The sequence below is a fragment of the Patagioenas fasciata genome, chromosome 7 (genome assembly GCF_037038585.1).
Source record: "Patagioenas fasciata isolate bPatFas1 chromosome 7, bPatFas1.hap1, whole genome shotgun sequence".
Lineage (NCBI taxonomy): Eukaryota > Metazoa > Chordata > Aves > Columbiformes > Columbidae > Patagioenas > Patagioenas fasciata.
This window is the reverse complement of record NC_092526.1, coordinates 134356-161462: the sequence shown is the minus strand read 5'-3', so window position 1 is coordinate 161462 and position 27107 is coordinate 134356. Positions and strand designations below refer to the sequence as shown.

The window sequence follows — 27107 nt, the reverse complement described above, 5'->3', positions numbered from 1 at the left end:
GTATCTGTGTGTCAGTGTCCGTCCCCGTTTGTGTAAAAACGACATCCCTGCCTCGATGGCTCCTTAGAACGTTTAAAGATGTAAATATTTCTGCCACTAACATTGTCGATCCGACTTCTTTCCTCAGTGGATCCGTTTTGCAGTCGGTGACCCACGATTGCTTGGAAACAGCAGAAGCTGTTCGCTCCGGCGGAGCGGATTGAAAGGACCAGCCGCTGGAGGATGCTGAAGACTCCTGGGTCGCTGATGGAAGCAGCTTTGCATAAAGCAAGGGGTACGTGAACCTGGCCATGCAGTGACGACTGCCCAGCAGGTAATGGAAGCTAAACCTTTACCTCCAACGCCCGACAAAAATAACGCCAAGAAATGCCACTGAAAAAAACACAGTCAGGGAGGGTTTTTTTTAAATTTCCTTTAGTTCCCCCCCCTCTGCCCCGCCCTGCTGCGTTTAGTGCAGTGAATGACCCATTGGGAGATGACTGTGGATCTGGCTGTTGAAGGGTGTCTGAAGGAGAGGGAGATGTGTGTAGAGCAGGATTGGTTGTGGGGGTGAGTGTAACTGGTTTGGATGTGGGGTTGTAAATTCTTTTTGGAGGCTTCCTAGTTTCTGGTGTCACCTGTGGGGTGAAGCGTCTTTCTGTGTGCAGGTTTGAAAGGTGCGACGTACGGAGCTCCATCATTTGCCACCAGAACTCCAAATCACAGAGACAACGTTGCTGTGCAGCTGCTAAGGACAGTGTGTGTCTCAGGTAGAGTAACGTCCTTTGTGCTCTGTGTGCGTGTTCCTCCCTTGAAACGAAGGTGCGCTGCCCGGAGTTTCACGTTCCGTGTGGTACCTGCTGGGCTGAGTCTCCTCCCTACGCTCGCCCGTTTTAGCCACGTCTCTGCTCCAGCCCAGTTCGGGAGCAGAGTGGGTCATCACTGACTGCAGGGCGGTTGCACCTTCTTCAAGCTGCTAACACAGGAGGATGAATTTGGCTTTCTGCTCACATCACACATTCAGATACTGGGCAAGCTGCGTATCTCCTTCAAAAAAGAAACACTGTCAAGGGGCTGACAGAGCGTGAGTTTCACAACACAACAAACCAACTCTGCTAGGCTTACATCGTTTTGGTGGTGCATAGCATGTTTCACTTAATCCCGTCATTGCAGGTCTCTTCTAGAGCCTCCATTGTCAAATCTTGCTGGTTACTCACCCAATTTCCTTTCCTAACTGTCTTCCCTTTTTCCTTAGCGTTTTGAGAAGCTTGATCCTGGGGTGTCTGGGGGTTGCCAGCTGACAAAATGACATTGCTGTGGCCTTGCTGAGAACAGGTGTCCCTGTGAGCCACCTCCCGGGAGCAGAGCTGAAGTTGAAAGGCGGCCTGAAAGCCCCGGTGAGAGTTTTCGTTAAAGAAACCGGAGATGATGGGGTTGACGCTGCTATTGAAAAAGGCCAGCCGGTGAGCAAAGGGATAGATATAAATGTGAAAGAACTGCAACTGGACATCTGAAAGGTTGACATAGTCAGAAAGCATCATCAGAGTCCACAAGGGAAGCCAGGAGAGGGTGAAAAGCAAACCCACAATAATGAGCATTTTGATTACTCTTTGTTTCTTCTTTGACGTGCTGTGCCATCGCTCCTGGCTGTGCTTTCCCACCGTGGGCATCGCAGTGTTGAAGAGAGCAATGCTTATCCTGGCGTACATGATAACAGTGAGCGACAGGGGAGCCAGATAGATGTTCGCAAAGAGAACTGTTGTGTAGATCTTTCTCATTCCTGGGTCAGGCCAGTCCTCTCGGCACCAGTATACGGGGCGGGTTTCGTTGCCGTAGCCGAGGATCACCCTGAAATGTTTCTCTTCTTGTACGTGCAGCATGACGGCAGAAGGACACGTGATTGCGATGGCCAGAATCCAAGTGACGGCTATGATGATGACTGCAGTTGAAACGGTCAGCTTCTGCTCGAACGGATGAACGATGCAGCGAAACCTGCAGCAAAGATATCCGGCGACATACGTAGAGAAGCTGATTAAGGAACGCTCACTCAAACAGGCAAGCATACGTTCACTTCTTCAATTGCATGCTTTTGAAACAGATTAAACATGATACTCCAGTTGTTGGAAGCTGTGCTGTTGCTGGAAAAGTTACCATCGTGCGTTGCAAAGGGCCTCAGAAGGGAAACACTGATCAGGAAACTGGAAATAAGTTAGCAGATGCCAGTGTGAAACCAGCCACCGAAAGGACAGAGACCGATACAAAAGCCACACCTCTGATCCCAGGTGGCTGTCTCCTCCAGCCAACATCAGGAAACCGCAACAAAGAGGATAAGAAATTAATAGGAGATTTATAGCCGAATTAGAATTAGGGTCCAAAGAAGCTGTCACTGGTGACGGGAGAGCAGTGGTACCTCGCAGCGCAAGGAGCTGATGCGCTCTATTAAGATTAGGTGAAAAGGTAAGAGTGAATTTATAAACTGTTTGCGAAGGAGTGACCCAGCAATGTGAAATGTGTCTAGAAAACCATCATCTTAATACTGTATACAGGGTATAAATAAGAACAATTGGACGAGGGAAACGTCCCAGGACAACACTGGCAAATAGGGTTCTCCAAGCTGCCTAGAAAAGAGGGGTATGGCTATTGGGTGGCACTCACAGCAGCTCCCTTCTCAGGTTGGCCAGGAGCATTGCCGTGCCGGGGGGCGGCTGCCGGCCTGTGGGCCGGGGGCTGCGGCTGTTTGGGGCGCTGCCCCCGCTTTGTTTTCCTAGGGGAGCCCCCCCCCGCTTTTTGGGGGTTGTGGTACGTGCACGTGTAAATGACACAATGAGAGTAAATGACACAATGAGCTGCCTGTCGGGGCCGTTTCCCTCGTGTCGCGTGACGGTGTCGCTTGTGGCGCCCCAGCGTGAGCAGGGGCCGGCGATGCGGGTGGGGGACGCGGGGGTCAAAAGGGAGTCCCCCTGAAAAGAGGGGGTCACAGTCCAAACGTGCCTGAAAATTCCCGGGGGAGGAGAACACGTGTTCGACCTGTAAACACGAGTGTGGCAATTGCAAACAGAGAAATCTGTCCTTGGTATTTATATATTGCAGGATGGCATTCACGTGTATATCAAATGCTTTTATATCAACGCCCTTTTCTACTCTATTATATAAAGGATTTTTCGAATGTAAAAAATTCCTGTTGATGGTTTTAAAAATACCAATATCTTGTCTATACGTAAATTAAAAAATGAAGGACTCGAAAATGAGAAAAAAATTATATAGAAAGCAATTTAAAATAGAGAAAAGTGTGAGTGGGTAGAGCTACCTGTAATGACTGTGCGTTACATAATCTAAACGGATATTAAATATCATCTCTATGTATTCACTCATACCCGTGTACGTGTTTTTTTAATAAGTGCAAATAGATATCTCCGTCTAAACCTATGTAATTGTAAATATGTCAAAATCTGTAGATCTGGAAGGATCCTGAAGCAATGCGGGGCTGTGGGCCCGACGTCCGCTTCCTGCGGCGGGCGAGAGAGCGAGCCCCTCTCTCCGGGTGGCGAAGGCTCCCTCTGCGCGGCGTGCGGCGGGCCGGGGGCCAACGTGCGCGGCGGGGTCCGTGCGCGTATCCTGGAGCGGGACGGCTGCCTGGCGAGCGAGCCAGCGAGGCTCCATGTCCCCGAAGCCTCGTCTCGTAGGAGCCCTGACACCCCACCGTGTTCTCCTAGGCTGAGGACGGCCGAGCGCCCCGAGTTACCGGAGAGGAAGGGAGGAGAGAAGGAGACGGGAGCGTCTGAGCTGTTAGAAGCCTCCTGGCAGCCACCGAAAGCGAGAGCCGCTGTGAGTCCCCGGCCCTCGGGGCCTCGTCCCCGGCTTGTGTGTCCTGGTGCCTCCCTGCCCCTCCGTCTCCTTTTTCCCCACGCTTTCTCTGGCCCGTTCTTTTCCCTGCCATTAGTTTCCTCTCTGTGTCTGTATGTGCTGCTCTGTCTCCTTCCTTCCTCCCTCCCTTCGCCGTCTCTCTCTCTGTGCCTTTGTCGTGCTCGGCGTTGCCGGCTTTCTTCATTCCGTACGGCACTGTTCCCGTCCTCGTTCACGTTCTGAGCCTTTGTGCTGCCCCCCCGCCCCGTTTTTTTTCCTCTCTTTTTATTTTCTTTTTTCCTGTCCTCCGTCTCTCCGCGGGGCTCCTCATTCCTCTCTTTCTTCCTCCAAGCCCCTGTGTTCCCCGCGGTCTCTCGCTCTGCCATCGTTTTTGCCTGTTGCCCTCTCTCTTGCTTCCCGTTGATAGGAGGAACAAAAATCTTTTAGAAAGCCCTTGGCATAAGGCAGCAAGACCAGGCCTAACGGAACAGAAACCTAACAGAGAAACACTAGCTCTGTAGGGACTGGAGGTGGGGCAAAGCGGGATGTCCTTGGCTCGCAGGCTGGGAAAACGGGACGTTCCACTAAATGGAGAAGGAGCTACTTGAGTAGCAGCACAAAATGACAGCGGGCGTGCTCAAGACATGAGGTCGAGGAGCCGACACCGGGGCAGGGGGCACCGGGCTGCAGGGGCACCGGGGACCGCTGGAGACCCTTGATGGACACTGGCATACCAGAGATGGACTGCCAGCGAAGGGTGGGGTTATGGAAAGAACTTCTGTTTAATGCACTAACTAAGCGGTAGAAGCAAATGAATATGCAATAGGTGTATGTAAAGAATACCAAGAAGCGTGAATCACACGTACGCTCAAATACAGGGGCCATCCTCTGAGCGTGCGGTGCGCTGTATTGAAATTGCCCGCCGTTTAACACTTTCAGAACAGCGTTAGAGAGTCTTTTTTGCCGACTTTTTGGTATCTCTCCGCGTCCCGTGGTTCCTCGCCGTGTCCCCGTGTCCCGCTCCCTGCCCGTGGTCGCGTTCCTCTCTGTCCCGTTGACCGTGCCGGGTTTTTTTCCTCCGTCTCCGCGCCGCTGCCGCCGCGCCGATTTGTTTCTTTCTGTGCCCTGTTCCTGGTGCTCTTCCGGCCTCTTTTCCTCTGTCCCCGCCGCTGCTTTGATCTCTGCCTTGTTTTTTCAGAGCCCTGTCCCTTTTTTCTCTTCTCGCTTTTGAAGAGAAGCTGCCAAGTTAACGTATACTGCGATGAAGTTATAGAAGGTGTACCCGTCATTAACCAGTTGACATGAGGTAAATGCTTTCTGACCGCCTGCACGATGAGGGGATATTTTTCACCTTTTAGATCCTTCTGCACGACAAGAGGGAGATGGAAGATTAAGTAACACGTTGTTTAGAAGCTGAGAGCTTAGTTTATATTTGACTAATAATTAACAGATGTATTGTCAGCGAGAAACTAAACAATTATAACTAACATCGTCAAATGAAATAAAGAACGTGGCTCAGCAGTGCTGCTGACTCTGCCGTCCCGTTTCTTTCCCCGTTTCAGGCGGTGAGCCAGCCGGAGGACCCGCTCTGTCCGGCCGCAGGGCCCGTGGAGCCGAGGACTCTCTTGGCGCACCCCGGGGATGTCTCTGGAGAGACTCCTCGTCTCGGTCGGATCGCCGCGGGGACGGACGAGGACCTCTGGTGAGAAGTCTTTCTTCTCTGAAATTTGGGACCGGTCACGTGCTCGCGAACTGTCCGTAAGTCGTGGTACGGAATTTCGGCAGGATAGCGTGGACGGGGTTGCGAGCACCTTAGAGGTATACAGTAGTTGCTGTGGAGTTGTTTGTGCGGCCAGCTTTTGGTGTTGGTTGTTCCCGTGCTCCGTTGTGGTGCAAAGCTGGCTCTGTATGTAGCTGTGAAGAGTACCGTAGTTCGGTTTAATTCTTGGATGTGCCTTGGTTCTGACTATGCACTTGAACACCGAAAACTACAGCAGGAGCTGCTGTGGCTTTAACTTGCGAGGAGTGTGAGCGTTGTGGAGCCATCTGTGTTGCAGAGTGTCCTAATTGCGGTGCTGAGTGTTAGAGAGATTTGAGCTGGGTACCGGAATTGTTTTGTTTTGGAGACGGTGGGATAAACTTGGAGTACAACTTGTGAGGGCGGTGTGTCGTGGGTAGGTTTGAGTATTATCTGTGGAGTACTGCTGTAGGTGTTAATAGTTATTTGCTCGTATTTGTTACAAGATGAGCCGTGTCGTTCCGTGTGACGCGTAATGGGAGGACGGCGTAGTAGCGGTATTCTGAAAAAGAGCCTGTTAGGGTGTATTTTAGCTCACAGGAAAGAGATTGAGGAACCACCTGGTGATAATGTGAATAGAGCAACCTTGATGAAATCTTGTGAGCAGAGGCCATTGTATAAATTGGACAAGGAAGGAAAGGCTGTGCGCAAAGCGCGGTGCTGCACCCGGGCGCCCCAATGCCGTGCCGCAGCGCGCCTCAGTGCTGCCGCCCTGTGGCGAAACTCGGGTACTGCAGCGCACGGCCGGGGGCAGAGGCGGTGTTCGCCCCGCAGGGCTCGCGGCCAGGTATCTGTGTGTCAGTGTCCGTCCCCGTTTGTGTAAAAACGACATCCCTCCCTCGGTGGCTCCTTAGAACGTTTAAAGATGTAAATATTGCTACCACTAACATTGTCGATCCGGCTTCTTTCCTCAGTGTAAAGCAAAGGAGCGCGGTTTGTTGTTTCCTTTTAAAGGCGGCTGTTGGAAGCCGCGCGGGCAAAGGGCGTGGGGGTCCCGGCAGGGTGGCGAGAAGGCGAGTGAGGATGCAGAGCGGGCCAATCAGATCGCTCGGGAGGGCTGGAGGGGCGGAGCGCTGATAGGCGGGGAGAATGGCAATTGATGTGCGCAGGCAGCCAATCAGATTGCCAGAGGGGCGGGCGTTGAGGCCTCAGTATTGCGCATGCCCAAATTGCGCAGTCCGCAGTCAGGTCCGACCCTGAGGCGGGCACCTGGGCGCGGAGCGCGGGAAGGAGCATCCAATAGGAGGACGGCGCGCTGGGGTGAAAAGCAGCCAATCAGAGCGCACCGACTCAATCCCGTTTGAACAGCTGCCTCCCTGGCAAGCGCGTCCGTGGTGTCTCGGGGCGGGCACCGGGAGTTAAGGGGGAAACGGGGGTCGAGGCGAGGGAGGGGAGGCTGAGGAGCGCTCATTTTGGCCTCTCCTTCCCCTTGCCCTGCCTCTCCGTCCCTTTTGCCTCTCTCTCCCTCTCTCTGTGTCACCTTGTCTTGCTCCCTGTCCCTATCTGTCTCTGACAAGCTGACCTGCTCCTTGCCCTCCTTTTGTATGGAATCACAGGCTCATTCTGCTTGGAGAAGACATGTGCAATTTTCTAATGACTTGACGGTTTAGAGAAACGGCCTGGAAGAGATCATTCCTTTGTCTTTTTTTTGTGTGTGTTTTTTGTGTGTGTTTTTTTTTTTTTTTCCCCACGTGGAGGGAAAAAAAAAAAAAAAAAAAACACAGAAGAGGCAAATTCAGTGCCTCTGCGGAGAAGCTGGCGACCAGTTTTAGTTAAGAACGCACACCCCGTTGGCGAACGGGTCCCGCGGCAGTTCCACGTGTTGCAGGTAAAAGAAGGAAGTTTGATCTGCCATAGAGGAACAGCCGCCTCTTTCCCTCCTTAGGGTCGAGCGTTGCCCTTGTCTTTGTTCACATGAATTTATGGGCACGCTGGAAATCGCCTTTAAGATTTATATGTAGAGTTTAATCTAAGTGGTAAGTGGCATGGGCATAGTTAATTTTTGAACACCTTGCTGCCAGTTGAAATGTAAGGGATGAAATGTGATGGGAAGTAATAAGTAAATTTGGGGTTGACTTCTAGGGTGTTTTTTTCCCCATTAGTGTAAATCAATGGCACCGTTGTCCTGTGGCTCAATCTCCGTTCTGTTCCGTGGAGTCTTCAATTTAGGATGTTCAGGTAAGAAAGTTTGTCCTTCCAAAGAATGACCAGCCATTGGTAGGACAGAGAGAGGCTTTTAAGTGCATGATCAGAATTTAAGCCAAATTCCACTTGACGTTGCTGCTGTTGGTTTTGGCTTTCACTGGTTTCCCCACAGCTCCCTAGTGTTTGGGAGCTCGGAGTGGGCATTTTTTTCCCCCAGGGAGAGGCTATGCTTAAGAATGAATTTGTTTCCTTAGAGGAGTGAGAGTCCGTTTGTGTAACACAAAGAAAAACCCCAGCCTAGTCGAGTTCTGAGTGTGTGTCTGTGAGATGGCTGCTTTACTTTGATGAGTTCACACCTGTGCAATTGCAATGCCAAAGAGCAATGCAAGATAGGAGGGTTTTTTCCGCTGTGGGGGGGGATGCATAAAACCAGAGCTAAGGTGCGGTTGCAGGCTTGGTGGTGTGGCGAGTGGGGCGCCGCTTCGGTGGGAGCTCGGGGTGAGGCCCAGCGGGTTCTGTGTCCTGTACGCGTGGCTTTCGTGCCGCGGCTCTCTGTGTGCGTTTTTGTTTTGTTGTGTTTGTTTTTTGTGTTTTTTTCTGCGGGATTCCCGCGAAACGCGGCACAACCGCTCGGCCCGGGCTGCCGCGGCGGTCTCAGTGCTGCCGTCCTGTGGGCAAAGCGCGGTGCTGCACCCGGGCGCCCCAATGCCGTGCCGCAGCGCGCCTCAGTGCTGCCGCCCTGTGGCGAAACTCGGGTACTGCAGCGCACGGCCGGGGGCAGAGGCGCTGTTCGCCCCGCAGGGCTCGCGGCCAGGTATCTGTGTGTCAGTGTCCGTCCCCGTTTGTGTAAAAACGACATCCCTGCCTCGATGGCTCCTTAGAACGTTTAAAGATGTAAATATTTCTACCACTAACATTGTCGATCCGACTTCTTTCCTCAGTGGATCCGTTTTGCAGTCGGTGACCCACGATTGCTTGGAAACAGCAGAAGCTGTTCGCTCCGGCGGAGCGGATTGAAAGGACCAGCCGCTGGAGGATGCTGAAGACTCCTGGGTCGCTGATGGAAGCAGCTTTGCATAAAGCAAGGGGTACGTGAACCTGGCCATGCAGTGACGACTGCCCAGCAGGTAATGGAAGCTAAACCTTTACCTCCAACGCCCGACAAAAATAACGCCAAGAAATGCCACTGAAAAAAACACAGTCAGGGAGGGTTTTTTTTAAATTTCCTTTAGTTCCCCCCCCTCTGCCCCGCCCTGCTGCGTTTAGTGCAGTGAATGACCCATTGGGAGATGACTGTGGATCTGGCTGTTGAAGGGTGTCTGAAGGAGAGGGAGATGTGTGTAGAGCAGGATTGGTTGTGGGGGTGAGTGTAACTGGTTTGGATGTGGGGTTGTAAATTCTTTTTGGAGGCTTCCTAGTTTCTGGTGTCACCTGTGGGGTGAAGCGTCTTTCTGTGTGCAGGTTTGAAAGGTGCGACGTACGGAGCTCCATCATTTGCCACCAGAACTCCAAATCACAGAGACAACGTTGCTGTGCAGCTGCTAAGGACAGTGTGTGTCTCAGGTAGAGTAACGTCCTTTGTGCTCTGTGTGCGTGTTCCTCCCTTGAAACGAAGGTGCGCTGCCCGGAGTTTCACGTTCCGTGTGGTACCTGCTGGGCTGAGTCTCCTCCCTACGCTCGCCCGTTTTAGCCACGTCTCTGCTCCAGCCCAGTTCGGGAGCAGAGTGGGTCATCACTGACTGCAGGGCGGTTGCACCTTCTTCAAGCTGCTAACACAGGAGGATGAATTTGGCTTTCTGCTCACATCACACATTCAGATACTGGGCAAGCTGCGTATCTCCTTCAAAAAAGAAACACTGTCAAGGGGCTGACAGAGCGTGAGTTTCACAACACAACAAACCAACTCTGCTAGGCTTACATCGTTTTGGTGGTGCATAGCATGTTTCACTTAATCCCGTCATTGCAGGTCTCTTCTAGAGCCTCCATTGTCAAATCTTGCTGGTTACTCACCCAATTTCCTTTCCTAACTGTCTTCCCTTTTTCCTTAGCGTTTTGAGAAGCTTGATCCTGGGGTGTCTGGGGGTTGCCAGCTGACAAAATGACATTGCTGTGGCCTTGCTGAGAACAGGTGTCCCTGTGAGCCACCTCCCGGGAGCAGAGCTGAAGTTGAAAGGCGGCCTGAAAGCCCCGGTGAGAGTTTTCGTTAAAGAAACCGGAGATGATGGGGTTGACGCTGCTATTGAAAAAGGCCAGCCGGTGAGCAAAGGGATAGATATAAATGTGAAAGAACTGCAACTGGACATCTGAAAGGTTGACATAGTCAGAAAGCATCATCAGAGTCCACAAGGGAAGCCAGGAGAGGGTGAAAAGCAAACCCACAATAATGAGCATTTTGATTACTCTTTGTTTCTTCTTTGACGTGCTGTGCCATCGCTCCTGGCTGTGCTTTCCCACCGTGGGCATCGCAGTGTTGAAGAGAGCAATGCTTATCCTGGCGTACATGATAACAGTGAGCGACAGGGGAGCCAGATAGATGTTCGCAAAGAGAACTGTTGTGTAGATCTTTCTCATTCCTGGGTCAGGCCAGTCCTCTCGGCACCAGTATACGGGGCGGGTTTCGTTGCCGTAGCCGAGGATCACCCTGAAATGTTTCTCTTCTTGTACGTGCAGCATGACGGCAGAAGGACACGTGATTGCGATGGCCAGAATCCAAGTGACGGCTATGATGATGACTGCAGTTGAAACGGTCAGCTTCTGCTCGAACGGATGAACGATGCAGCGAAACCTGCAGCAAAGATATCCGGCGACATACGTAGAGAAGCTGATTAAGGAACGCTCACTCAAACAGGCAAGCATACGTTCACTTCTTCAATTGCATGCTTTTGAAACAGATTAAACATGATACTCCAGTTGTTGGAAGCTGTGCTGTTGCTGGAAAAGTTACCATCGTGCGTTGCAAAGGGCCTCAGAAGGGAAACACTGATCAGGAAACTGGAAATAAGTTAGCAGATGCCAGTGTGAAACCAGCCACCGAAAGGACAGAGACCGATACAAAAGCCACACCTCTGATCCCAGGTGGCTGTCTCCTCCAGCCAACATCAGGAAACCGCAACAAAGAGGATAAGAAATTAATAGGAGATTTATAGCCGAATTAGAATTAGGGTCCAAAGAAGCTGTCACTGGTGACGGGAGAGCAGTGGTACCTCGCAGCGCAAGGAGCTGATGCGCTCTATTAAGATTAGGTGAAAAGGTAAGAGTGAATTTATAAACTGTTTGCGAAGGAGTGACCCAGCAATGTGAAATGTGTCTAGAAAACCATCATCTTAATACTGTATACAGGGTATAAATAAGAACAATTGGACGAGGGAAACGTCCCAGGACAACACTGGCAAATAGGGTTCTCCAAGCTGCCTAGAAAAGAGGGGTATGGCTATTGGGTGGCACTCACAGCAGCTCCCTTCTCAGGTTGGCCAGGAGCATTGCCGTGCCGGGGGGCGGCTGCCGGCCTGTGGGCCGGGGGCTGCGGCTGTTTGGGGCGCTGCCCCCGCTTTGTTTTCCTAGGGGAGCCCCCCCCCGCTTTTTGGGGGTTGTGGTACGTGCACGTGTAAATGACACAATGAGAGTAAATGACACAATGAGCTGCCTGTCGGGGCCGTTTCCCTCGTGTCGCGTGACGGTGTCGCTTGTGGCGCCCCAGCGTGAGCAGGGGCCGGCGATGCGGGTGGGGGACGCGGGGGTCAAAAGGGAGTCCCCCTGAAAAGAGGGGGTCACAGTCCAAACGTGCCTGAAAATTCCCGGGGGAGGAGAACACGTGTTCGACCTGTAAACACGAGTGTGGCAATTGCAAACAGAGAAATCTGTCCTTGGTATTTATATATTGCAGGATGGCATTCACGTGTATATCAAATGCTTTTATATCAACGCCCTTTTCTACTCTATTATATAAAGGATTTTTCGAATGTAAAAAATTCCTGTTGATGGTTTTAAAAATACCAATATCTTGTCTATACGTAAATTAAAAAATGAAGGACTCGAAAATGAGAAAAAAATTATATAGAAAGCAATTTAAAATAGAGAAAAGTGTGAGTGGGTAGAGCTACCTGTAATGACTGTGCGTTACATAATCTAAACGGATATTAAATATCATCTCTATGTATTCACTCATACCCGTGTACGTGTTTTTTTAATAAGTGCAAATAGATATCTCCGTCTAAACCTATGTAATTGTAAATATGTCAAAATCTGTAGATCTGGAAGGATCCTGAAGCAATGCGGGGCTGTGGGCCCGACGTCCGCTTCCTGCGGCGGGCGAGAGAGCGAGCCCCTCTCTCCGGGTGGCGAAGGCTCCCTCTGCGCGGCGTGCGGCGGGCCGGGGGCCAACGTGCGCGGCGGGGTCCGTGCGCGTATCCTGGAGCGGGACGGCTGCCTGGCGAGCGAGCCAGCGAGGCTCCATGTCCCCGAAGCCTCGTCTCGTAGGAGCCCTGACACCCCACCGTGTTCTCCTAGGCTGAGGACGGCCGAGCGCCCCGAGTTACTGGAGAGGAAGGGAGGAGAGAAGGAGACGGGAGCGTCTGAGCTGTTAGAAGCCTCCTGGCAGCCACCGAAAGCGAGAGCCGCTGTGAGTCCCTGGCCCTCGGGGCCTCGTCCCCGGCTTGTGTGTCCTGGTGCCTCCCTGCCCCTCCGTCTCCTTTTTCCCCACGCTTTCTCTGGCCCGTTCTTTTCCCTGCCATTAGTTTCCTCTCTGTGTCTGTATGTGCTGCTCTGTCTCCTTCCTTCCTCCCTCCCTTCGCCGTCTCTCTCTCTGTGCCTTTGTCGTGCTCGGCGTTGCCGGCTTTCTTCATTCCGTACGGCACTGTTCCCGTCCTCGTTCACGTTCTGAGCCTTTGTGCTGCCCCCCCGCCCCGTTTTTTTTCTCTCTTTTTATTTTCTTTTTTCCTGTCCTCCGTCTCTCCGCGGGGCTCCTCATTCCTCTCTTTCTTCCTCCAAGCCCCTGTGTTCCCCGCGGTCTCTCGCTCTGCCATCGTTTTTGCCTGTTGCCCTCTCTCTTGCTTCCCGTTGATAGGAGGAACAAAAATCTTTTAGAAAGCCCTTGGCATAAGGCAGCAAGACCAGGCCTAACGGAACAGAAACCTAACAGAGAAACACTAGCTCTGTAGGGACTGGAGGTGGGGCAAAGCGGGATGTCCTTGGCTCGCAGGCTGGGAAAACGGGACGTTCCACTAAATGGAGAAGGAGCTACTTGAGTAGCAGCACAAAATGACAGCGGGCGTGCTCAAGACATGAGGTCGAGGAGCCGACACCGGGGCAGGGGGCACCGGGCTGCAGGGGCACCGGGGACCCCTGGAGACCCTTGATGGACACTGGCATACCAGAGATGGACTGCCAGCGAAGGGTGGGGTTATGGAAAGAACTTCTGTTTAATGCACTAACTAAGCGGTAGAAGCAAATGAATATGCAATAGGTGTATGTAAAGAATACCAAGAAGCGTGAATCACACGTACGCTCAAATACAGGGGCCATCCTCTGAGCGTGCGGTGCGCTGTATTGAAATTGCCCGCCGTTTAACACTTTCAGAACAGCGTTAGAGAGTCTTTTTTGCCGACTTTTTGGTATCTCTCCGCGTCCCGTGGTTCCTCGCCGTGTCCCCGTGTCCCGCTCCCTGCCCGTGGTCGCGTTCCTCTCTGTCCCGTTGACCGTGCCGGGTTTTTTTCCTCCGTCTCCGCGCCGCTGCCGCCGCGCCGATTTGTTTCTTTCTGTGCCCTGTTCCTGGTGCTCTTCCGGCCTCTTTTCCTCTGTCCCCGCCGCTGCTTTGATCTCTGCCTTGTTTTTTCAGAGCCCTGTCCCTTTTTTCTCTTCTTGCTTTTGAAGAGAAGCTGCCAAGTTAACGTATACTGCGATGAAGTTATAGAAGGTGTACCCGTCATTAACCAGTTGACATGAGGTAAATGCTTTCTGACCGCCTGCACGATGAGGGGATATTTTTCACCTTTTAGATCCTTCTGCACGACAAGAGGGAGATGGAAGATTAAGTAACACGTTGTTTAGAAGCTGAGAGCTTAGTTTATATTTGACTAATAATTAACAGATGTATTGTCAGCGAGAAACTAAACAATTATAACTAACATCGTCAAATGAAATAAAGAACGTGGCTCAGCAGTGCTGCTGACTCTGCCGTCCCGTTTCTTTCCCCGTTTCAGGCGGTGAGCCAGCCGGAGGACCCGCTCTGTCCGGCCGCAGGGCCCGTGGAGCCGAGGACTCTCTTGGCGCACCCCGGGGATGTCTCTGGAGAGACTCCTCGTCTCGGTCGGATCGCCGCGGGGACGGACGAGGACCTCTGGTGAGAAGTCTTTCTTCTCTGAAATTTGGGACCGGTCACGTGCTCGCGAACTGTCCGTAAGTCGTGGTACGGAATTTCGGCAGGATAGCGTGGACGGGGTTGCGAGCACCTTAGAGGTATACAGTAGTTGCTGTGGAGTTGTTTGTGCGGCCAGCTTTTGGTGTTGGTTGTTCCCGTGCTCCGTTGTGGTGCAAAGCTGGCTCTGTATGTAGCTGTGAAGAGTACCGTAGTTCGGTTTAATTCTTGGATGTGCCTTGGTTCTGACTATGCACTTGAACACCGAAAACTACAGCAGGAGCTGCTGTGGCTTTAACTTGCGAGGAGTGTGAGCGTTGTGGAGCCATCTGTGTTGCAGAGTGTCCTAATTGCGGTGCTGAGTGTTAGAGAGATTTGAGCTGGGTACCGGAATTGTTTTGTTTTGGAGACGGTGGGATAAACTTGGAGTACAACTTGTGAGGGCGGTGTGTCGTGGGTAGGTTTGAGTATTATCTGTGGAGTACTGCTGTAGGTGTTAATAGTTATTTGCTCGTATTTGTTACAAGATGAGCCGTGTCGTTCCGTGTGACGCGTAATGGGAGGACGGCGTAGTAGCGGTATTCTGAAAAAGAGCCTGTTAGGGTGTATTTTAGCTCACAGGAAAGAGATTGAGGAACCACCTGGTGATAATGTGAATAGAGCAACCTTGATGAAATCTTGTGAGCAGAGGCCATTGTATAAATTGGACAAGGAAGGAAAGGCTGTGCGCAAAGCGCGGTGCTGCACCCGGGCGCCCCAATGCCGTGCCGCAGCGCGCCTCAGTGCTGCCGCCCTGTGGCGAAACTCGGGTACTGCAGCGCACGGCCGGGGGCAGAGGCGGTGTTCGCCCCGCAGGGCTCGCGGCCAGGTATCTGTGTGTCAGTGCCCGTCCCCGTTTGTGTAAAAACGACATCCCTCCCTCGGTGGCTCCTTAGAACGTTTAAAGATGTAAATATTGCTACCACTAACATTGTCGATCCGGCTTCTTTCCTCAGTGTAAAGCAAAGGAGCGCGGTTTGTTGTTTCCTTTTAAAGGCGGCTGTTGGAAGCCGCGCGGGCAAAGGGCGTGGGGGTCCCGGCAGGGTGGCGAGAAGGCGAGTGAGGATGCAGAGCGGGCCAATCAGATCGCTCGGGAGGGCTGGAGGGGCGGAGCGCTGATAGGCGGGGAGAATGGCAATTGATGTGCGCAGGCAGCCAATCAGATTGCCAGAGGGGCGGGCGTTGAGGCCTCAGTATTGCGCATGCCCAAATTGCGCAGTCCGCAGTCAGGTCCGACCCTGAGGCGGGCACCTGGGCGCGGAGCGCGGGAAGGAGCATCCAATAGGAGGACGGCGCGCTGGGGTGAAAAGCAGCCAATCAGAGCGCACCGACTCAATCCCGTTTGAACAGCTGCCTCCCTGGCAAGCGCGTCCGTGGTGTCTCGGGGCGGGCACCGGGAGTTAAGGGGGAAACGGGGGTCGAGGCGAGGGAGGGGAGGCTGAGGAGCGCTCATTTTGGCCTCTCCTTCCCCTTGCCCTGCCTCTCCGTCCCTTTTGCCTCTCTCTCCCTCTCTCTGTGTCACCTTGTCTTGCTCCCTGTCCCTATCTGTCTCTGACAAGCTGACCTGCTCCTTGCCCTCCTTTTGTATGGAATCACAGGCTCATTCTGCTTGGAGAAGACATGTGCAATTTTCTAATGACTTGACGGTTTAGAGAAACGGCCTGGAAGAGATCATTCCTTTGTCTTTTTTTTGTGTGTGTTTTTTGTGTGTTTTTTTTTTTTTTTTCCCCACGTGGAGGAAAAAAAAAAAAAAAAAAAACACAGAAGAGGCAAATTCAGTGCCTCTGCGGAGAAGCTGGCGACCAGTTTTAGTTAAGAACGCACACCCCGTTGGCGAACGGGTCCCGCGGCAGTTCCACGTGTTGCAGGTAAAAGAAGGAAGTTTGATCTGCCATAGAGGAACAGCCGCCTCTTTCCCTCCTTAGGGTCGAGCGTTGCCCTTGTCTTTGTTCACATGAATTTATGGGCACGCTGGAAATAGCCTTTAAGATTTATATGTAGAGTTTAATCTAAGTGGTAAGTGGCATGGGCATAGTTAATTTTTGAACACCTTGCTGCCAGTTGAAATGTAAGGGATGAAATGTGATGGGAAGTAATAAGTAAATTTGGGGTTGACTTCTAGGGTGTTTTTTTCCCCATTAGTGTAAATCAATGGCACCGTTGTCCTGTGGCTCAATCTCCGTTCTGTTCCGTGGAGTCTTCAATTTAGGATGTTCAGGTAAGAAAGTTTGTCCTTCCAAAGAATGACCAGCCATTGGTAGGACAGAGAGAGGCTTTTAAGTGCATGATCAGAATTTAAGCCAAATTCCACTTGACGTTGCTGCTGTTGGTTTTGGCTTTCACTGGTTTCCCCACAGCTCCCTAGTGTTTGGGAGCTCGGAGTGGGCATTTTTTTCCCCCAGGGAGAGGCTATGCTTAAGAATGAATTTGTTTCCTTAGAGGAGTGAGAGTCCGTTTGTGTAACACAAAGAAAAACCCCAGCCTAGTCGAGTTCTGAGTGTGTGTCTGTGAGATGGCTGCTTTACTTTGATGAGTTCACACCTGTGCAATTGCAATGCCAAAGAGCAATGCAAGATAGGAGGGTTTTTTCCGCTGTGGGGGGGGATGCATAAAACCAGAGCTAAGGTGCGGTTGCAGGCTTGGTGGTGTGGCGAGTGGGGCGCCGCTTCGGTGGGAGCTCGGGGTGAGGCCCAGCGGGTTCTGTGTCCTGTACGCGTGGCTTTCGTGCCGCGGCTCTCTGTGTGCGTTTTTGTTTTGTTGTGTTTGTTTTTTGTGTTTTTTTCTGCGGGATTCCCGCGAAACGCGGCACAACCGCTCGGCCCGGGCTGCCGCGGCGGTCTCAGTGCTGCCGTCCTGTGGGCAAAGCGCGGTGCTGCACCCGGGCGCCCCAATGCCGTGCCGCAGCGCGCCTCAGTGCTGCCGCCCTGTGGCGAAACTCGGGTACTGCAGCGCACGGCCGGGGGCAGAGGCGCTGTTCGCCCCGCAGGGCTCGCGGCCAGGTATCTGTGTGTCAGTGTCCGTCCCCGTTTGTGTAAAAACGACATCCCTGCCTCGATGGCTCCTTAGAACGTTTAAAGATGTAAATATTTCTACCACTAACATTGTCGATCCGACTTCTTTCCTCAGTGGATCCGTTTTGCAGTCGGTGACCCACGATTGCTTGGAAACAGCAGAAGCTGTTCGCTCCGGCGGAGCGGATTGAAAGGACCAGCCGCTGGAGGATGCTGAAGACTCCTGGGTCGCTGATGGAAGCAGCTTTGCATAAAGCAAGGGGTACGTGAACCTGGCCATGCAGTGACGACTGCCCAGCAGGTAATGGAAGCTAAACCTTTACCTCCAACGCCCGACAAAAATAACGCCAAGAAATGCCACTGAAAAAAACACAGTCAGGGAGGGTTTTTTTTAAATTTCCTTTAGTTCCCCCCCCTCTGCCCCGCCCTGCTGCGTTTAGTGCAGTGAATGACCCATTGGGAGATGACTGTGGATCTGGCTGTTGAAGGGTGTCTGAAGGAGAGGGAGATGTGTGTAGAGCAGGATTGGTTGTGGGGGTGAGTGTAACTGGTTTGGATGTGGGGTTGTAAATTCTTTTTGGAGGCTTCCTAGTTTCTGGTGTCACCTGTGGGGTGAAGCGTCTTTCTGTGTGCAGGTTTGAAAGGTGCGACGTACGGAGCTCCATCATTTGCCACCAGAACTCCAAATCACAGAGACAACGTTGCTGTGCAGCTGCTAAGGACAGTGTGTGTCTCAGGTAGAGTAACGTCCTTTGTGCTCTGTGTGCGTGTTCCTCCCTTGAAACGAAGGTGCGCTGCCCGGAGTTTCACGTTCCGTGTGGTACCTGCTGGGCTGAGTCTCCTCCCCACGCTCGCGGTCGGTTCCCTCGCGCTGCCGCAGCCTCGGCAGCACCGTGGGGCTCGTCGGACGCGTTGTTGGCGGAGCCGGCACCGACAAACTCTGGACACGTCGAGGAGCCACGGTGGGTTTTCCTGGAAATTCGAAGGTCCTTGTGTTTTATTATTTTAACTACTTACTTACTGTAAGACATTTAGAATTAAAACTTAAGTAAGAGTAACCAGAAGAGTCTTTGGGAGTAAATAATGCCTATAATCTACTCTAGCTGTTACTCAAAGTTCTGCAGACAGTAATTATCCCAAATTTATATAGTAAAAGAGTGAATATAAATACTGGAGCACTATTTGGAAGTAATACCTGTAGAGAAAAAATCTCTAGTTTATATCTATAATAATAAATAATGTGTGCTAGTTAATTCGCCTGGTAGTAATGTAAGGATTAAAATGTTGAAGTGTAAATGAAATTATTTAGGCGTGATCAATAACTAAATTTAATTTCAGCTATTACTTGGTGAACTAGGGAGCAATTATTCCCAATCTGTATCATAGTTTAAAAAACACATTGTTTGGAATTCCTTTTAAATGATTAAGGCAGAAAACTAAATTGGAGTCATTAGTAGCTACATTTGAACAACCGTTATGAAATAAACTGCAGACACGAATGACTGCATAGGAAACTATGTAAGGAAGCTTTAGATTTTAAACAGTATTGGAAAGTAATCGGGAGTGTTTAGTATTTATATTACAACAGAGCCATGAGATTGGAGGCAACAACGCTCAGAACCGGACAGAGTCAAAACGTTACACTTTTTTTTCCAAAGAGAGGTAAAAAGGAACCACCAGATAGTGGCTGTTTATAAATGGAGGCATTAAAAAGTTCCCAGGCAGTAATGATTCCCAACAGAACATTAAAAGATGTTTAGATGTAAAATAAAATTAGAAAACAGTGTTATGATTGTCTAAATTTAACTACAGCTTTTTTGGGGTTGTGTGAGAACATGATCGGTATTAGTTACCTTTGAGTTACAGTAAAAAGACAGCAATGTCCATCTGATTACCAGCAGTTAATTTTAATGTTTCAGTGTGTTGTCCAGTCTGGCTTCTCCCTCCAGGGGCGTGGTCTGAGAAAACCACACCCCACCTCCACCCCTTCCAAGCTCCCCCCCACCAGTCTGTGCCCTGCCCGAGGGGTGTGTCCCTTACAGACCCCTCCCCTTTTGTCGTGCCCACCCCCAGCAGGACCGTGCACCGAAGTCCCGCCCCCAGGTCCATCCCCACCGTCATCCCTACTAAACCACACCCCCTCAGAGCACGTGCTATACACAGCCCACCCATACCTCGGCTCCACCTCTCCTTTCCTAAGCCACGCCCCCATCGTGCGTGTCCCATGGTAACCCCGCCCCAAGAGGCTCCTCCTACGGGGGCGTGACACACGGAGGCTGCACCCCCTGCTCCCTTTTCCCAGGCGGCCTCCCCGTGGGCGTGTCCTCCCAGTTCCCGCCCCTCAGCATTGACCCCACCCCCGTAGGTGGGGCCACTGTCAGCTGCACCCCCCACCCCGCCCGCAATACGTGACCCCTAAGTAACCCCACAGCAACCCTATGGCTGCCCCACAGGTACCGCTATAGCAGCCCTGTACCTGCCCCCTAAGAGCCCCAGACGTGCCTCTCACGAGCCCTCACAGCAGCCACTTAAGTGCCCACAGGTACGGCCACAGCCGCCCCATCCCGCCCCACGGCCGCCGCTGCGGGACCCCCGGAGCCCCCGGTTCCGCGCCCGCCCCGCAGCGCGTGGTCTCGCGCCCCCGGTGCCCGTGAAGCCACGTCCTGGCCGCGGCCGGAGGAGCCGCCGCTTTTCCGCCCCCCACATCCCCCGATCCCCCGATCGCTGCTGCTGCTGCCTGAGGAGCCGCCGCTTTTCCGCCCCCCACATCCCCCGATCGCTGCTGCCGCTGCCTGAGGAGCCGCCGCTTTTCCGCCCCCCACATCCCCCGATCGTTGCTGCTGCCCAAGGAGCAGCCGCTTTTTTTGCCCAGCCCCGACTCCCCCCCTTCCTCCTCAGTCGCTGCCGTCACGACACCCCTTCTTCCGCCATCTTGTTTCCCCTTTCTCGGCACATTCGCTATTTTATACTGAGGGAGGGAGAAGGCGCTCGGTGATTGGCTAACGGTGTCAGCCGCGGAAGTCGCCCATTGGCTCATCCCCACGCGGGGTTCTCCCAGGAGGTGGGAGAAAGGCACTGACTGGTCACCGTATAGCTGAGGAGAGGAAGGCACTGATTGGTCACTTCCTTCCCGCCGAAGTTCGCACTCCCAGTGCCAGGCGCTGATTCGCTAGTGCACCTGAGGTACAAAAGGCGCTGATTGGTCGCCGTTTTCCCGCCGACGTTCGCCCACAGCAGCGAAGCGCTGATTGGGCAGCGCGGCTGAGGCGGGCGGTTCGCCCATTGGCCGGAGGGCTGGTGGGGGGCAGAACCAGGCGGGACAACGAGGCGATAAATAGGGCGACGCAGGGCGCTCGCAGGACCACAAAGGTGGATGCGTCAGCCGTTACGCGAGCCGCTCAGCGCTGACGAGCCGGCTGAGCACCACCCCCCACCACCACCCCCCCCCCCCCCCCGTCTTCACCGTGGGACCCCGGGAGCGGCGGGAACGGCGGCCGGAATCAGTGAGCGGGGCGGGCTGGGGCGGTCGTTACCGTGCGGTGTTAACCGGGGCTCGGCGGGTTCATGAGGGATCGCGGGCTGGGCTGTGCTGGGGGTTCTAAAGCCGCGGGTTTGTGACGGGGGGCGGGGATTAAGGCTCCCGCAGCTGCTTTAGCGGTTTAAATCGTGTTTAAAGCGGGAGGAGCCGGTCCGGGGATTTTCTCAGCAATCGGGGCTGGTTTGGGTCGAATTCGGCTTTTAAAAGGTTTTTTTAAGTATTTTTTTGGTTTTTTTGGGCGCCGATTTGTGCCAAAAGGCGCCTTTAAAATCCGTTTATTGACGGTGTGTCAGGAGAATTAAAGTTTAAACCTCGGGGGATCTGGGGCTTTTCCCTGGGATTTTGAGTCCAAATCAGGGTTTTTTTAGAGCCCGTATTTATTGAAATTATTATGTTTAGAGGTTTTATTTGGAACATCTCGGGCGGGTTGAGGCTCCTAGAATGTAATTGTTGATTTATTAATGTCACATCGCTGTGTTTGACTTCCGAGGGCACTGAGCGTGTTCAGTGCGGATCCGGGGGGGGGAGGAGCCGTTTTGGGGCCGTTTGGGTCTAAATCGGCTTTTAAAAAGTTTATGTAACGCGGTTAAAGTTTGAGGAGCCGATTTGCGACTTCAAAGGTTTTTGAATCTACTTATTGATAAGAATTTATACAGTGGATTAATATTTAAAGACCGGGGGGCGATCTGGGGAGTCCAAATGCGGCTTTTTCCTTTAACCACTTGTTAATTTAAACTATTACATTGAAACGGGGCTTTCTGAGATTTTGAGTTCGTTTTTTTTTTTTTTTGAGCATTTTGGGCGGTTCTGAGGCTCCTAAAGCCGCTTAATTGTTTAAATTATTAATTGTGGAAACAATTTAAATAGTTTTTGAGATAAGTGTGTGAATTTTTGTATTTAAAGTCGGGAGGGGCATTTCGTTGCTTTTTGAGGGGTTTTGGGGCTGAATTCACTTTACTGAACGTGTCCGGAGCTGGAGGTCCCAGATCTGGTGCTGATTTGGACCCCAAAAAAAGCTTTTAAAATCTATTTATGGATAATTTACTGAATTAATATTTAAGCGGGAACAAATTCGGCTTTTTTAACCCGCCGCCGTTTTGTCTCCCCCTCCCGTTCTCCCCTCACGCTGAGGGGGCCGAGGAGGCGCTCGCTGATTGGCCGGTGCCGTCTGGCGGGAAAGCCTCCACTGACTGCGCCCCGCGCGGCTGTCTCCGAGGTGAGAAAGGTGCTGATTGGTCGCTGCCTCTGAGGAGAGGAAGGTGCTGATTGGTCGCCGCCTCCCTAAACCCACTTAATTGTTTACATTGTATTTTAAAATTTATTTTTATTTTTAATTTAATTCAATTTACATTTAAATTCTTTAATTTAATTTAATATATTTCAATTTAATTTATTTATTAAATAATATATTAACATTAAATATATAAAATCAATATAGTAATATACTAATATAAATGATATTATTTGATGAATAGTAGAAATATATATAATATATAATCTGATATAATGAACTAATCAACTAATATTCATTGATATTAATGTAATTAATATTTAATATATGACATATATAACATAATGTATTAATAATTATATTCATTATATAATATTAATATCTATATTAATATATATAATTACTATGTAATGTATCTAATCTATTTTTACATATATATCTTATTATATAAAGCTGTGAGGGACCATATTTGGGTGGGTCTTTGAGATTTTTAAGGCTGTTTGGTCTCAAATTCAATTTACTTGATTTTGGGGCTGTTTTTAGGATTATTTGTTGTCAAGGAAGCTTTTAAGATCCATTTTTTGGCAAATAATTTGCCCACTAAGTTAAGATTGAAGCGGGGGGATTTGAGGCTGTTTGACAGGACTGTCACACAAATAACGGCCCTTTCCTTCCCTTTCCTCCTGCAGCTCCTGCTCAGAGAACAGCGAAGGCAGCCTGGCCGCTCCCTGCTCCGGCTGACCGCGCCCCCCCCGCCCCGCTCCGGCTGACCGCGCCCCCCCCGCCCCGCTCCGGCTGACCGCGCCCTGCGCCCCCCGCTCCGGCTGACCGCACCCCCCCTGCTCCGGCTGACCGCGCCCACCCCCCCCCCCCGCCTCTGGCTGACCGCGCCCCTTCCCCCCGCCTCTGGCTGACCGCGCCCCTTCCCCCCGCCTCTGGCTGACCGCGCCCGCCCCCCCCCCCCCCGGCTGACTGTTCCTCCACTGCACACCATGGTGGGGAAGCGGAGGGGATCACAAGGGTCTATGGGGTGGTGTGGGTGTCAGGGGGGCTGTGGGGGCAATGGGGCTGTTGTGGGATGAAAGAAGCTGAACCCCCTGCAGGTGAGTGACCCACACACTGACCCACAGCACCCCATAGCACCTCCACTCTGCCCTATAGATCCACAGCACTGCCCCACAGCACCCTATAGCTCTTGCTTGCTATCCCACAGCACCCCATAGCTTCTCCACTCTGCCCCATACATCTACAGCAGTGCCACAGAGTACCTGATTTGTCTTCAGTCTGCCCCATGGATGCAGAGTGCTGCCCTACAGAACCCTATAGCTCCTGTACTCTGCCCTATAGACCCACAGTACTGCCCCACAATGCTCCATAGCTCCTACACTCTGCCCCATAGACCCACAACACTGCCTCACAGGACCCCAGACATCGTCCGCTCTGCCCCATAGATCCACAGAAGTGCCCAACACCCCACAGCTGCTCCATTCTGCCCCATAGAGCCACAGTGCTGCCCCACAACACTCCATTGCTCCTGCACTCTGCCCCATAGATGCCCAGTACTGCCCCACAGCACCATATAGCTCCTGTGCTCTGCCCCATACATCCACAGCAGTGTCCCAGAGTACCTCATTTCTTCCACTCTGCCCTATAGATGCCCAGTACTGCCCCACAGCACCAAATAGCTGCTGTACTCTGCCCCATACATCCATAGCAGTGCCTCACAGCACCCCATACTGACCTTGCCCCATAGACCCACAGTACTGCCTCACAGGACCCCATAGGACTCTACTCTGCCCCTTAGACCCAGAGAGCTGCCCCATAGCAGCCTTTAGGTGCTGCATTCTGCCCCATAGGTGCAAAGTGCTGCCCCACAGCACCCCACACCTCTGTCCACCTGACCACCCTTTCCCCCCGACCACGCCTGCACTGCCTACTATGGGTGGGTCACAAGGGTCTGTGGGGTGGCTGTGGGGATCAGGGGGGCTATGGGGTCAATGGGGCTGTTGTGGGGTGAAACACCCCTGAAGAGGCTGAAACCCTGCAGGTGAGTGACCCACACACTGACCCACAGCACCCTATAGCACCTCTACTCTGCCCTGTAGATCCACAGCACCCTGTAGCCACTCTAATCTGCCCTATACAGACACACCACCCCGTAGCTGATTTTACTCTGCCCCATAAATGGACAGCACTGCTCCACAGCACCCTATGTCTCCACTCTGCCCCATAGATGCACAGTGCTGTTCCACAGCACCCCATATCTTGTTCACTCTGCCCTATAGACCCACAGTGTAACCCCACAGCACCCCATGGCTCCTCTGCCCTATAGATCAACAGCACTGTCCCAGAAAACACCATAGCTGCTTCACACTCGCCCATAGGCCAGCAATGCTGCCCCACAGCACACTGTAGCTCCTGCACTCTGCCGCATAGACCCACAGCAGTGCCCCACAGCACCCCACACATCTGGTCTACCCTATACATCCACAGCACTGCTCTGCAGCACCATATAGTTCCAGCACTGTGCCTCATTAATATTTAGCACCCCACAGTTTCTGCATTCTGCCCATAGATCCACATTCCTGGGTCCCCTCACCCCACCAGATGTCCTGGGTTGCGATGCTGTGTGGGGCCCTGCACACAACGGAGAAAATGAGGATAGCATGGCTGCTGGGCTCCACCCTGCTTGGAATCCGAGATGACTGGGGGGGCGAGGCTGGTGCCCATGCTGGCACTGCCGCAGGGGCTGTTTTTCTGGGCTGTGCTCTGGTGGCAGCTCCTGGCTGTATCAGCTGCTCCCATTGGCTGCCCCTGTGGCCCTGCACTGTGCTTTGCCCTGTGCCCTCCCTGCCAATGGGAACAAGATGGCAACCCTGATGGGCGTGGCCACCTTGGCTGCTGTGTCTCTGCTGGTGGCTGGGGCTATGGATGTCGTGGCTGCCAAGCCTGTGCTGGGAGGGTGGGGCTGAGGTGGGCGGAGCCTGTGTAGTGTGGCCATTTTGGGGCCCAAGGTGGGTGGTGGGACTCATGACTCTGGTTACCCATGGGGGCCATCTTGGAAAAGGGCAGCACTGTGCTGCTGCCATCCTCACTTGGCTCACCCACGGCCATGTTGGGGGATTTTTAACTTGGTTTTGGGGCCAATTCTCACCCAATAAAATTAAAAAATGTAAAAAAAACGTAAGCGTGTGGTTTGTTCTGTTTCCAGTGAATGATTTGGGGCTGGGGTTTGGGGTTGAGGCTGGGGCTGAAGATGTGGGTGGGGCCACTGCCAACTCCACCCTCCCCCAAGCTCGGTCCCCCCAATGTGCCTCCCTCGAGGGGTGTGTCCCAACCAGGCCCCACCCCTTTTCTAAGCACCCCGCCCTCCCTGTTGGGCTCCTCCCCCTTGACCCACGTTTCAACCCCCATTCGTGGGCTCCCTGACAGGGCATGACAGGGACTGACAAAGCTCCAGAAAGCCCAACAGAGCCCAGCAGGTCTCGACACTGCCTGATAAAGCCCGAGAGAGTTTGACGGATCCTCACAGAGCCTGACAAAGCTTGACAGAGGCCAACAGGACGCGTCAGGGCCTGACAAATCTTGTCAGTTCCTGATAGAGCCTTGATATGTATGACAGAGCCCTGGGGGTCTCAACAGAGCCTGAGAAATCTTGACAGGACTCAGCAGAGCCCAACAGGTCTCGACAGAACCCTACAGAGCCCACCAAAGCCTGACAGAGTCTGACAGACCCCAAGAGGTCTTGACAGGGCTTGACAAAAACCGACAGTGTCTGACAGAGCCTGACAGGAGTGCAGGTGCTGTCATTTCCAGTGAGGGCCCAGGTGATTTCATAAGGGTGGTGGACGGGCCCTGGGGTGATTGACGCCCTCCCCTTTCTCAGGGGATTGTGGGAAGGGGGTGGGTGGGGCTCAGAGTAGTCGAGCCCCAGCCCCTGAGCGGGGAGCTCATTCTGCTCCAGGACTGCTTTGGTGCTGGTTGTTTGCTACTCCTTCAACAGTCGGCAGCTGTTGAGCTGTTTAAGGTACATAGGCCGATGTGTTTGGAGAAGTGGAGGTGCCTGTTTGATGTAAGATCTTCAGGAGCAGCAAAGATTCAGCAGCAGCTACAGTAGAAGGTATGTTTGTAACTATGTTTCATTTATTGAATCAATGCCTGGTGCTTTGCGTTTTCCCAAAATTCTTGACTGCTATGAAGATGGAGCGTTCTTTTTTGGTTTGTATTGCTGTATTAATAGTTGCTGATATAATCTTTCCTCCTAGGACTGATGCTCAGGTTATCTAGCAGGGGTTAGGATGAGCACCTTGTATCTACAGGTGGAGTTTTACCATTTCTGAAGGAAGCAGCAGGGCCATAGGGCAGAGTGTCTTTCAGGCTATGGGGTGGCTCATCGCCTCCCTGATCACCCACAGAACAGTGTGTTGTCCGCAGAACCTTTGCACTGTGTGGTGGCCCCTGGTAGATCATTCAAATGTACCTCCAGGAACTCAGCCAAGGTGAGCAATGCCTCATGGACTAGTACTGATAAACATCATCTGAGTGCTCATTATTGTGTGTGTGTTTTCTTATTGCGGGTGGTGAAGGGGAAAGTGGCAACTGCAGGAAGATCCCTGTGAGCTCACGTGGTGTTTTCCTCTGTTGGGGATGAATTCAGTCCCTTGGCCCTCTGAAAGCTAAGTGGAGGCACGAGGGCTGGGAAGGGGCTGGGAATTGCAGGGAGGGAGTTTAAAGCTCTCATAGGGGAAAGGGCCGTCCAGGAACAGTCCCCTTTGGGAGGGCAAAGGGTGCAGGTTTTCGGCTCCTTTGTATTCTAGGGTTGCAGTAGAGGCTCCTCGCCTCACCAGTATCTCCCTGTAGATTATTTTGATCGATGCCTCTCTGGTCTCGGAGTCGTTTTCGTTGCAGAGCGTTTTTGGCTCCATTGCCGTCGCGTTGTCCGTAATGTTCTGTGGAGCGTGTGTCTGCGCGCGTGCGCATTTGGCTCGGAGCTGCTCTGCCCGGAGGTGTGGAGTCAGGGCTGGGTGCACTGAGCTCTAGGAGTCCATGGTGTCACGGTCTGTTCGGTGATGGACTCGTGATGCTTTTTAAACCTTCATCTCAGAGTGGAAAATTAAGGTGACCAAAAAGCCAAGGGGTTATAATTCAATCAAGCAGTGTTACTTTATCAA

The 27107-nt window shown here is 52.4% G+C and overlaps 1 long non-coding RNA gene across 2 annotated transcripts; it reads left to right on the top strand.

Annotated features, from left to right (window-relative positions):
* The first annotated feature begins 20466 nt into the window (after window positions 1-20466).
* On the top strand, window positions 20467-25118 carry LOC136104557 (uncharacterized). 2 transcript variants are annotated; one of them, XR_011739897.1, is made up of 3 exons: window positions 20467-20670; window positions 21837-21921; window positions 22626-25118. It is a non-coding gene; the product is annotated as an uncharacterized lncRNA (long non-coding RNA). The 2 variants fall into 2 exon arrangements; XR_011739896.1 differs by lacking the exon at window positions 20467-20670 and having other exon boundaries at window positions 20677-21921.
* The last annotated feature ends 1989 nt before the right edge of the window (window positions 25119-27107 follow it).